The 12,384-nt window shown below is 36.0% G+C and overlaps 1 protein-coding gene across 5 annotated transcripts in view; it reads left to right on the top strand.

The window, feature by feature from the left end:
- LCOR (ligand dependent nuclear receptor corepressor) overlaps window positions 1-12,384 on the top strand; it is a 138,590-nt gene that overhangs the window by 54,675 nt on the left and 71,531 nt on the right. The gene's annotated exons all lie outside the window — the stretch shown is intronic.

The raw sequence follows: 12,384 nt of genomic DNA on the forward strand, positions 1-12,384 counted from the left end.
AAATTGTTTTTTTATATTTATTTATTTTTGAGAAACAGAGTGAGACAAAGTGTGAGCGGGGGAGGGGCAGAGAGAGGAGACACAGAGTCTGAAGCAGGCTCCAGGCTCTGAGCAAGCAGTCAGCACAGAGCCTGATGGTGGGGCTTGAACCCACGAACTGTGAGATCATGACCTGAGCCGAAGTCAGACGCTCAACCGACTGAGCCACCCAGGCACCCCATTTGTGATACCTTTTTTTTTTTTGATACTTCTTTAATGTAGGTGTTTATAGTTACAGATTTCCCTCTGAGCACTACTTTTGCTGCATCCCATACATTTTGGTGTTTTGTGGCTATTTTTAATTCTTCTCAAAGTATTTTCTAATTTTCATTGTAATTACTTTTTTTTGACTTGGAAAGTTTCCAATTCCCGTTATCAGTTCTAATCTCATTGCATTATTGTTGAAGATACTTTGTATGATTTCCAGCTTTTTAAACTTATGAGACTTTTTTTGATGGTCTAACATATGGTCTACTGTGGAGAATGTTCCATGTGCACTTGAAAGTAATGTATATCCTGCTTTTGTTGGGTGTAGTGTTCTTTGTATGTCTTTTAGGTCTAGTTGATTTATGGTATTGTTCCAGTTTTCTCTTTCCATTGTATCTTTTACCTTGTTATTTTATCCATTATTGCTAGTGAGGTGTTGAAGTCCATAATAGTGAGCTATTACACCCTTCAGTTCTGTCATTTTTTTGTTTCATGTTTTGGGGCTCTGTTAGGTGCATTTGTGTTTTTAATTGTTAAATCTTGACATATTGACTCTTTTGTCATGTATCTTTGTCTATTGTAACAAGTTTTTTTTAAATTTTTTTAATGTTTATTTTTGAGAGAGAAAGAGAAAAAGCATGAGCAAGGGAGGGGCAGAGAGAGAGAGAGAGACAGAATCTGAAGCAGACTCCAGGCTCTTGAGCTGTCAGCACAGAGCCCAAGGTGGGGTTCGAACTTATGAACCGTGAGATCATGACCTGAGCTGAAGTCGGTCACGTAACTAACTGAGCCACCCAGGTGCCCCTATTGGAACAAGTATTAACATATATTTTGTCTGATATTAGTATACATACTCCCTTTCTCTTTTAGTTGCTATTTTCATGGACTGTCTTTTCTTTCATTCTCAACCTCTTTGTGTCTTTAGATCTAAAATGAGTCTCAGGTAGACAACATATAGTTGGATCATGTTTTGTGTGTGTGTTTGTGTGTGTGTGTTTTAATCTATTCTGCCCATCTCGGCCTTTTAATTGGAGAGTTTAATCCATCCATTTACATTTAATGCAATTAGTATTAAGGATATTTGTCATTTTGCTATTTGTTTTCTACATGTCTTATGTCAGTTCTGTTCTTAAAGTCCTCCATTACTGCCTTCTTTTGTGTCATAAATATTTTGTAATATACTATTTTAAATCCCTTTTTATTTATTTTTCTGTACAATTTATTAATGATTTTTAGTGCTTGCCCTGGGGATATATAATTAACATTTTATTTTATAAAAGTGTATTTCATATTAATAACAACTTGGTTACAATAGTATACAAAATACTATGCTCTTGTGTAGTTCTATCCCCTTATTTTATGCTGTTATTGTCACAAATTACATCTTTATAAATTATATGTCCGTTGACATAAATTTATTTTTTTCTAAAGGAAAAAGGTTTAATATAAAGACGCAGGATTCACATCACAATAAATGATGAATATTCTTCTCTTAATAAAAGTTCAACTTCTGCATTTTTTTTTTTCTATTTAAAACTTATCCCACGGGGCGCCTGGGTGGCGCAGTCGGTTAAGCGTCCGACTTCAGCCAGGTCATGATCTCGCGGTCCGTGAGTTCGAGCCCCGCGTCGGGCTCTGGGCTGATGGCTCAGAGCCTGGAGCCTGTTTGTGATTCTGTGTCTCCCTCTCTCTCTGCCCCTACCCCGTTCATGCTCTGTCTCTCTCTGTCCCAAAAATAAATAAAAAACGTTGGAAAAAAAAAATTAAAAAAAAAAAAACTTACCCTGCCTTTTTCCTGTGCTTTCCTATTACTTTGATCCCACCTCTTCCTGTCCATGGTTACATTGAGATTCTCTCTGTCTCTCACCAGTAGTTTAGAAAGTTTACTCCTACACAAGCTATGATGAGTAGCATTAATTTAATACACTCTACCAACACATAAGAGGAGGTTACAGATATGTAACCTTCCTTTCCCCTACTCCCCAAGTACACTGTTAGCTATCCATCCTCCTGGGTAGAAATGTGGCATTTTATTTTCCAGTGTTCCTTGTTGATTTTCATGCTCATCAACATAAATTTATAGTTACTGTTGTATGTAGCTGTCTTTTAAATCATAAGGAAAAAAGAGCAGTTACCAAAATACATTCTTCCTTTGTTTCCTTCCTCAAACACTTTATAATATAGTGCTTCTATTACACTTTCCAGATACTATTCCAAAGTTTGCAAGTATTTAATTATCTTAATTTTTTGAGGTCAAAACAATTTCATAGCTAAGGAGGGTAAGGAATAAAGAAGACAACTTACCTAAGGCCATAGAACTGTTAAAAGGTAAAGTGGAAATTTGAACCTAGGTTGTCTGGCTTCAGAATCCATGCTGTTAACCACTAGTCTGTTATTTCCTGAACACTAGTGTTCCTTCTATTATAACATTGAGTGTAGAATTCAGTTGGACACATAAAACATATTCATTCATGTTGAAAATTCAGAACGGATAAAGTGAAGGATATTGGAGTCAATTGAAAGGGAAGATAACAGTTGGAAGGAACTTTTGATCTATGGCCTTGAAGACAAAGCAGGATCAAGACTATTGAGATTTGAGAGAAGCCTTTTTAGACCAAAGGAACAGGATGAGAAGAGGGATTAAGACAAGGAAAAGCAAGTTATATTCAAGAAACAAAATAGTTTTGAGTTGAGCGTCCTTGAAGGAAATTAGAAGGGAGAGGGTTGAAAAATTCACTTCTGGAATGATTTAAAAGCCACACTTCATAGTTTGGATTTTATTCTGCAGACAGTACGTAGTCACTGAATGTTTTTGAGCAGACAAAGTCTATTTAGAATTTACTTTATATGTAAATATGTATATAAATCTGAAGACTAACTCAAACTTTCATTTAATTTAAAATTTTCATAAACTTGTGGAAGCTTATTTTAGTAGGGACCAAATTAAAGTTTGATCTTTTGTACTGCCATATATTAAGGTATGTTAGAGATATGTTATAAAGTAGTCATTTTTTTGGTATTAAAAATTTTTTTTTGAATTTTTATTTATTTTTGAGAGAGTGTGAGTAGGGGAGGGACAGAGGTGGGGTGGGGGGGGGGAGGCACAGAAGATCAGAAATGGGCTATGCACTGAGAGTAGCAAGCCATAAGTGGGGCTTGAACTCCGGAACCAAGTGATTATGACCTGAGCTGAAGTCGGATGCTCAATTGACTGAGCCACCCAGGTGGCCCAAAAGTAGTGATTTTTTAAACATGAATATTACAGAAATTTAAAGAAATGTGTTTGATTATATTGAAGGGTATGTGCTTCCTTTCAAGATCTTCTCTTGTATGAGAGGTAGAAAGGTATATCTATTTATTTTAATTACATGCCATATAAAATGGTTCAGATGACCTATCGTATTTTTAAAGTGTTAACAACGAAGTTGTTTGCCAGATACCGGATATATAACCATAAATGAGACCTGGTCATATTTTCAGTCTCTTTTCTTTTCTAATTTGTAAGCATTGGAATGCTCCAGTATTCAATCTTTTTCCTTCCTTTCATTTTTATCTGCCTCATTAACTGAAAGTGATCTCTAGTTTTAAGGCCTTAAATTCTGTCTGTACTTTGATTTCCAATGAACCCAAACTTTCTCCTTTTAAACTCAAACCCACCTGTCCAATTCCTTCTGCATGTATCCACTTTGATTTGTGAAAGGCATGTCAGATTTAACATGTCCCAATCTGAACTAGATTTCTCTGTGCCAAAATTGTTTCTCCTTCAGTTCTCTCCATCTCAGAAAATTAAAAAAAAAAAAAAATTTTTTTTTTAAAATGTTTTTTATTTTTGAGACAGAGCATGAGCAGGGGAGGGGCAGAGAGAGAGGGAGACACAGAATCCAAAGCAGGCTCCAGGCTCTGAGCTGTCAGCACAGAGCCCAGTGCGGGGCTTGAACTCATGAGATCATGACCTGAGCTGAAGTCAGACGCTTAACCGACTGAGCCACCCAGGCGCCCCTCCATCTTAGAAAATTAACATTAAGGTTCACTCAGTTCTTAGACCAGAAGCCTAAGTATTGTTTTTAATACTTTCCCCTCCCATTCCACATCCAGTGCATCATCAGAGCAAGTTGGTTATATCTTCAAAATATTTTCTATATCCAGCCACCGCTCTCTACCTTCATGATTGCCATACTATTTCAAGCCACCATTATCTCTTGCCAAGCCTCTAGTAATGATAGTCTTTTAATGATGCTTTCCTCATAATCAGTTATCTGTGCACCCACCTGGTAATCTTAAACAATATAAGTCTGTAACACCTCCACCAGTACCCAAAGGTAAAACTAGTTGATACCTTTTAAATTCAGAATCCTCACCGTGGCCTACAGATTCTTGTCTCTAAATTTCTGACTTCATTTCCTACCTTCTACCTTATTCACTTTGCTCAGATAATACCAGCTTTTTGCTGTTCCTCAGCTATACCATACTTCATACCATATACTGCTTCAGTGCTGTTCCATCTGCCTAGAATGTTCCTGTCTTGGATATCTGTGTGGATTGATCCCTCACTGCATTCAGTGCTCAAAAATGTTGCCACTTAAAGTCTTCTCCTGACCTCTTTAAAGATTCTCCTTCCTAATTCCCTTCCCAAGTTTTCTCCATGTACTCAGTCAGGGTTTATCAGGGCTTAGTTGTTATCCCCCTCTCTACTGTTGTCTTCTATCATTACTTTGACTTACTTTTATCATACATTTTATCATCATCATCATCATCATCATCATCTGTATCGTTTGTCTTCTTTGCCAGAATTAAAGTTCCTTGATAGGAACTTTTTATTGTTCACAGCTGCATCCCTAGTATCTGACTCATAGACACTCAGTATCTATATAGTCCACCAAGAAAAGGAGGCTCAGAAACAGTAGAAAATGATTTTATATTATTTAACTTAAAAAAAAGAAAACGAAAGAAATTGCCCATCTCCCACCTTGTAGTGTAATTTTAGTATGTTTGAGAAAATATGTAATGACAAAAGACTTACAAATTCAGTAATGCTTTTTAAAGAAACCTATATTTTGTTCACAGCAAAATAGCATTTGAAGAAATAGTGGCTGTATATACAAGCACATTTTTATTTAATTTACAAACCGTGCTCATATGGATTTACTGACCTTGTAATGATGGAGTTCCTCTAAGGAATTGTGGCCCACAGATTGTGAACTCCTGGTGTAATTGACTCATTCCTAATCAAATTCCGATTTGCATTTAAATAGCTTCTTTTTAACATAATTACTCTACCCAAGACAGTTTGGGTAGAGTAATATATAACAGAAAAAATGAACCCAACTGCCCTTGGATTTCCAAAGAACTAAATTCATCTGACCTAGCTACTTACTACCTTGTTCTTTTGGTTACTTAACATCTTAGAATCTCATTTATGGCATTATGTATGTAGATATATGAAATTATTTTGGTAATGTTCCAGTTACTTAGTACATATTCTTTTCCCCTCCTTTTTCAGGACCTTATCTTACTCTTTTTTCTGTCTTTGCTGTGGTTACAACTTTTTATGAAAAAAAAGTATTCTGTCATCTCTGTTCTTGGACCAGCAAAGCTAGCCATTAATTATGTTCTGGTTTTAGTTCATAGATAAAGGGAACTTGGTTGAACTCAAGCAGAAAATCCATCCTTTTTCTATCAGATATCGATTACCCTTGTGTTTTATTTACTTTACTTAACTGTTTATTTGGGTCTTTAACATGCCAGACATATAAAGTGGAATCATTCTAAAATCTAAAACCACTCAGGTAAATATAAGGGTATAGGAATTAGGAAGGTGTGTTTACATTCTTCCAACAAAAATTTACAGACTAGTTTAAGAAACAGGTTGATATTAAGAGAAAGATAGATAGGCTTCAGTTCTTTGCTGAAAATCTAGTGGATAAAATGCCAAAAAATAATTACAGTGTATGTAGTTTATAAGTGGTAGTATAAGCAGCACTGATGAGGATGTTCCTAAGCTTGCCTGGGGCTTGAGGAATGAGCTAAAGGATACCTTAGAATGAACTAGATTGAGGGTTGCAGGAGAACATTCTAGGTAGAGGACATGCTATGCTTAAAAGGCATGGAAGCATTGCCATATATGTAGTGATTAATAAGTCAGTCTGACTAGAGCATAGTGTGTATAGGTAGAAAATGGTAGCAGGCGAGACTGAAAAGGTAGTATGAGGCTAGACAGACCCTCAGTGATCTTGGGTATCATCCAGGAGTTTGAAGTCTTCAGTATTATTGGAAACCATCAGAGGTTGGTAAAACTGAGAAAAGATGGAAAAAGTTTGGCAGCATTGTGATGGATGGATTCTGTTGGGGATGGTGGTGTAGGGGGATGCTGAAGTAGTAAAATGAATGAAAAGCTCAAAGATGTTATTAGTAGGTAGTAGAGAAATTGAAGAGCCTGGGTTGTAGAATCACAGGCCTGGTTTTAAACCTAGGCTCTGCCTCTTTGTAGTTGTATGAAAAAATTAGTTGCTTTGATTTTCTTATGTGTACTAGGTACTAATAATACCTACTCTACAGTATTCTTCTGAAGATTTTGTTATAGTGGGTATGAGTACCTGATACAGTGCTTGCCTGATGTCAGCTAAGGGCTCAGTTAATGATAATATGAACGACATGTACTGTAATTATTAAGGTAAGAGATGGTGAGACCTGACTTTAGGGATGGAAAAGAGAATAGGTTTGGATGGATCTGTCTGAATTGGAATGAATAGGACTCAGTGACTGGAAGACCTGATTACTGTCTTATGAAAGAATGGAATCAGACAGACTGAGATTTGTAATCTGAATGGTTTAGGTTGAAGGAGTTAGGGATGCCATTTTCCTGGTAAGGAATACAGGAGTCACTGGTTGAGATGAAGTAAAAGGAGTGTAGAATGATTTTGATTTGGACTTTTTGAGGTATTTGGGATATCTTGGTGATGATATGAATGGAGCAGGCAGTTAGAAATAAGGTCTGGGGCAAGAGATAAGAGATTGGAGAGTTACCAGTATATGCATGGTAGCAGAAATGTGTGTACATCTTAATGGCAGGGCATATATTTTAAACAGATCCTCTGTATACCCACACTGCTGAGCTCTGTATTAACACTCGATTGGTTCTTGCTGTTAAAAGTGATATTTAAAAAATAATATCCTTAAGGTGGCTTTGTGTATAAGATAAGGCATGGTTACTTTGATTTCTAATTTAATATTCACTTTTACTTACAGTTATAAATGTAAAACCTACTTTTCCTAAAATACAGATCTTACTCTAATTTTAAATTTCTGATAAATATTTTAGTTTAACTTTTAAAGCATTTTAATCTGAAATTATGAATTAAAATTTTTATATTTTCTCTTTAGGTATTTAACAAAATCTCCCTTCGTGTCTAAGTAAATATTAAAAATCATAATTTAGACTTATAAATGTGATTGTTCATAAGTTTAAGTATTCTAATACAGTGTACAAACTTAAGGTTTCAGTCTAAAACTACAAGTCTAAATCAGCTATTCAATTGCATATTTTATTTTTAAAAAATGTTCATTCTGAGAGAGAGAGCAGGCATGAGATGGGGAGGGGCATCTGAGAGAGAGACAAAGAGAGGGAGAGAGAATCCCAAGGAGGCTCTACTCTGTCAGTGTAGAGCCAACCCAGGGCTTGATCTCACAAACCATGAGATCATGACCTGAGCTGAAGTGGGATGCCTACCAACTGAGCCCAGGCACCCCTGGGATGTTATTCCTAAGTCATTACTTTTTAAATTATATCGTGTTTGTTTGTTTATATATAGGTTTATTTTATTATTTTGAGAGATATTTATAAGTTTATGTTATTTAGAGAGAGAAAGAGAGAGCACACGGGAGGGGCAGAGAAAGAAAGAGAGAGGATCCCAGGCAGGCTCCAAGTGTAGAGCCCCAGGCAGTCTCCATCCCATGAAGTGCAAGATCGTTACCTGAGCTGAAATCAAGAGTTTGACACTTAACTGACTGAGCCACCTAGGCTCCCCAGTAACAACTTAACTATTAATTTTACTGGTATACTGCTTACCTTTTTCTTTCTCTCTCTCTCTCTTTCTCTCTCTCTCTCTCTTTCTTTCTCTCTTTCTCTCTTTCTCTCTCTCTCTCTTTCTCTCTTTCTCTCTTTCTCTCTTTTCTTTCTTTTCTTTTCTTTTCTTTCTTTCTTTCTTTCCTTTTCTTTTTTTTCTTTTCTTTCTTTCTTTCTTTCTTTCTTTCTTTCTTTCTTTCTTTCTTTCTTTCTTTTCGTCAGTGTGTGTGTGCACATATGCAAGCATGAACAGGGGAAGGGCAGAGGGTGAGAGAGAGAATCTTAAGCAGGCTCTGTGCTCCCAACTCGGGGTTCTGTCTCAGGAATGTGAGATCATTGGTGCCGAAATCAAGCATCAGAAGCCCAGCTGACTGAACCAACCCAGGCACTCCCCCCACCATTATTTTTATGTAAACATTGTTTTCTCTTTTTAGGAGGTCTTTGTTTTGAATTATTTTGAATTATTATATAATCTGGTGCCTTTTTTTTTTTTAAACCAGCAAGCACCTCTGAACTGATATTTCATAAAATAATACTACTCTGTTGGAGACCGAGCTCTTTTATACCAAGCACCAAGCTTTACAAGATACCCCAGGACCTTGATGTAAAAATTGCTAATTTTCTGACGTGCCTCTGATTTTCCTTTTTAGCACCTCTTTATCTCTCAAACTGCTAATGTCTATACTGTACCTCAGAGAAAAGGTTCCCAAGACCCATGAACCATTTTTCATTCCATCCTTAATTTTTTGTTTCAAAAGCACGGACTATATTGCTTACTGACTTATGTTCGCTATGTATTTGATATGTTTCTGTCCTGTTATTTTTCATAACCTACTATTCCGTTTTGGTTACAAATAAAGTAGTGACTATGATTAAGATTGAAGAGGGAATATGTGAAAAATTTTAATCTATCTTTTGTTTTTGAGAGGTAGATGATTAAATCAGAAGCTGCAAACCAAGCATGTAGAGTCCTAGTTTAAGAGAGAAAAATGAGGGAAACAGGAAGACCGGCCTAGCCTTCCTGGAATATTAAATCTCCTTGAGGAGATAAGATACAAATACATGAAAAGAAAAGCAAAAAAATAAAGTTTAGATAGCCTGTGACAAATTTTATTTTACAGAATAGATTGCATAGAGAGCACTTTGCACATGACAGAAAACAAAGAAAACATAAGGAATTGACATTTATTTAAAAGGGGAGAGTGATAAGTGAATTCTGAGGATGAGAAAACTGGAAATCCAACTTCATGAGGGCAGTCACCATGTCTGTTCACCACTGGCTGTTCACACTATCAGTGCCTGCCATTGTCCATGCTAGATGGTCAGCTCTCAGTTAATGTCAGTTGAATAAGCAGACATGTATTTGTTGAACAAATTGAAGAGTGCCTTGAACGAGATAATTTATTTTGGCAGAGGTGAGATGCAGAGGCCTGAGAAAATATTAGGATGACTGAGTACATCAGAATACTAACATGACAAGCTCTGAGAATGGGCACAAAGTTGTGGGAAATAAGGCTGCTGCTAATGGTAGCTTGGAGCCAAATGATAAGCAGCTTTGATTGCTGGCCTTAAGAATTTGGGATTTGTTTTTTAAACAAAGAATTTTTCTGAACAGATAGTGGCATTGTCAAAGCAGTATTTTAGGAGTAGTCTAAAAACACAGTGGAGGTTGCTGTGAGGAAGAGACTGGAGACCCAACTTTGAGACCCATTGTGGTGTTGGACAGGAATTCTTTGAACACTGGTTGTGTCCAATAAAATTATGAATATTTCCTCACATGTAATGTATTCCATAAAGATGGTTTTTAAGCTCTAGTGATTGAACATAATGACATAGCTGTCTTTTTCAGTATTTATTTAATTTTCCATGGCATTTTGTTATTGATCTCATGGCTTTTCTGTGAGATCATGGTATAAATTTTGAATACATTTGTTCTTCCCTTATTTGCCTTTTGTTAATGTCAAGCATAGCACATGAGCCATTTCTTGTTGCTATGCAACTGCTAAATTCAATATTTAATATTAATAAAACTGAGTAGCATTAAATTCAGTTAACAGGGTAGCAGGATATGGCTTTACAGTGTCTAATTGATAATATTTGTAAGGTTTAATGTATTGTTACAGATGTGAGCAAAATAGGAGTGACCTGTTTATAGTTGCTCTTTTGGTCAAAATTATTTGTGGTTAAGTCACCAGATTTTTTTTTTTTATTGTTTTTGGTCTTTCCCTTTCATGGTTTTTTTGATATGTGATTCAGTTTTTTGTTCAGTGTCTCTGTGTTATTGATGAAGTTTTTATTCTATTTTCTTATTCTTTCAGATTCTGTTACTTTTTGTAATTTTAATAATTTTCACTCTCAAAGCTTATAAGCCTTTTTTTCCTGGTATTATTTCTTGCTATATTAACATTTTTCCTTCTCAGGAATTTATACTTAGTATGCAAGTTTGGAATTCGTCACAATTTCATATAAACCTAGATGAAAGCATATTACATGTGTTCTTTGGGACAAGAGCCACTTATAATCTCTTTTAGCTATTTGCAGTGTGTACTTGGTACTTTAAAGATATTGAAATGCTTTCATTAATATTTGTGAAATAGGGCTTTAGAGTTGGGAGGCAGGCTGTGGGATTTATTTAAGGGGTTTGGGGAGGGGGGGCTAGTGTTGAGAATATCTAGTTTGCAGGCCCAAGATAGATAGGATCTAGCAATTCCTTCTCAGTCTCTTAACCACCATCTCCCCAACCTCTAAACCCCCAGTCCAACCCTTTCTCCTCCCTAGTTTAGGGAAGAGAGACCATAGTGATTTAGCAGAAAATGTTTTAGCAAATAATAAACAGAGACACAGATAACTCTTATTGCTTGAATGGATAGTTTGATTTTGTTAATGTCCTTGGAATAATTTTGATGGGAAGAATTAAGGAGAATTGAAAAACAATTGCTCCTTAATAATAAATGAAAAATCTAGAATCTAGAAAATAGTGTAGAAAAATCAACTCTTTACAATGTAGTTAACATAGACTCTAGAGATTATTCTGTTGAAAACAATGGCTTAATACTGTGGACAGAAAAGTCTTTTGCTCTGCATTGTTCTTCTCTTTTTTGAAATTGTTAAAAATCTTTTTTAATTTTTTAAATTTATTTTTAAGAGAGAGACAGAGCATGAGTAGGGGAGGGGCAGAGAGAGACGGAAACACAGAATCCAAAGCAGACCTGTCAGCACGGAGCCTGAGGGACGCAGGGCCTCAAACCTGTGAACTGCGAAATCATGACATGAGCCCAAGTTGGCCTCTTAACCTACTGAGGTACCCAGGCGCCCCGTATTAAATTTTTATCTTTTTTAGTTTCTTAAAGATTTTTAAGTAATCTCTACATCTCCTGTGCAGCTTGTTTGAACCTATATCCCCAAGATCAAGAGTCCCTTGCTCTACCGACTCAGCCAGGCACCCCTGCATTATTATTCTTATAAAGAGACAAAATCCTGTTTGTAAGCACCATCTTTTCTACCCCTTTACCTTCAAACCCTTTATGGTGATTGTATTTGTAGTAAGGAAGTGCTAACTATGTTGTGAACCGCATGTTATCTACCTGGCTATAGTATTTTAAATTAGTGGTTCCCTCCCTTTTGAGCATAAGAGTACTTTCTAACTAATTTTTTTTAATTAGAAAGTTGTGATTATAGATTATGTGACAAAATACATAGGGCACCAAAATACATAATACATACTAGGAATTCAGGAACATTTTACAATAACTTTTTTTTTTTTGCATTTGAACAGTACTATGAACACTGCATGCACAAGACACGTTAATTCTTTCTGAAGATCATTCTTGAAGTACATATGGATTCATGGACCCCTTGTAACTGTTTGAGCTCCCAGTGAGATCCTTAGTTTGGGAACCACCACTCTTAACCTGTTATTTCTGTTATGTTATATAAAGGTGCAGTCTGATTCCTTTCCCCTTTTCCCTCCTTATTCTCTTTATGAACCATAGGAAACAGTAAGATGGCCAAGATTTTTTCATTGTTTTTCATTGAATCGGCCATATTTGAGGTAATAAATCCAAAAAAGTTTTTTT

Source organism: Prionailurus viverrinus, chromosome D2 (genome assembly GCF_022837055.1).
Source record: "Prionailurus viverrinus isolate Anna chromosome D2, UM_Priviv_1.0, whole genome shotgun sequence".
NCBI lineage: Eukaryota > Metazoa > Chordata > Mammalia > Carnivora > Felidae > Prionailurus > Prionailurus viverrinus.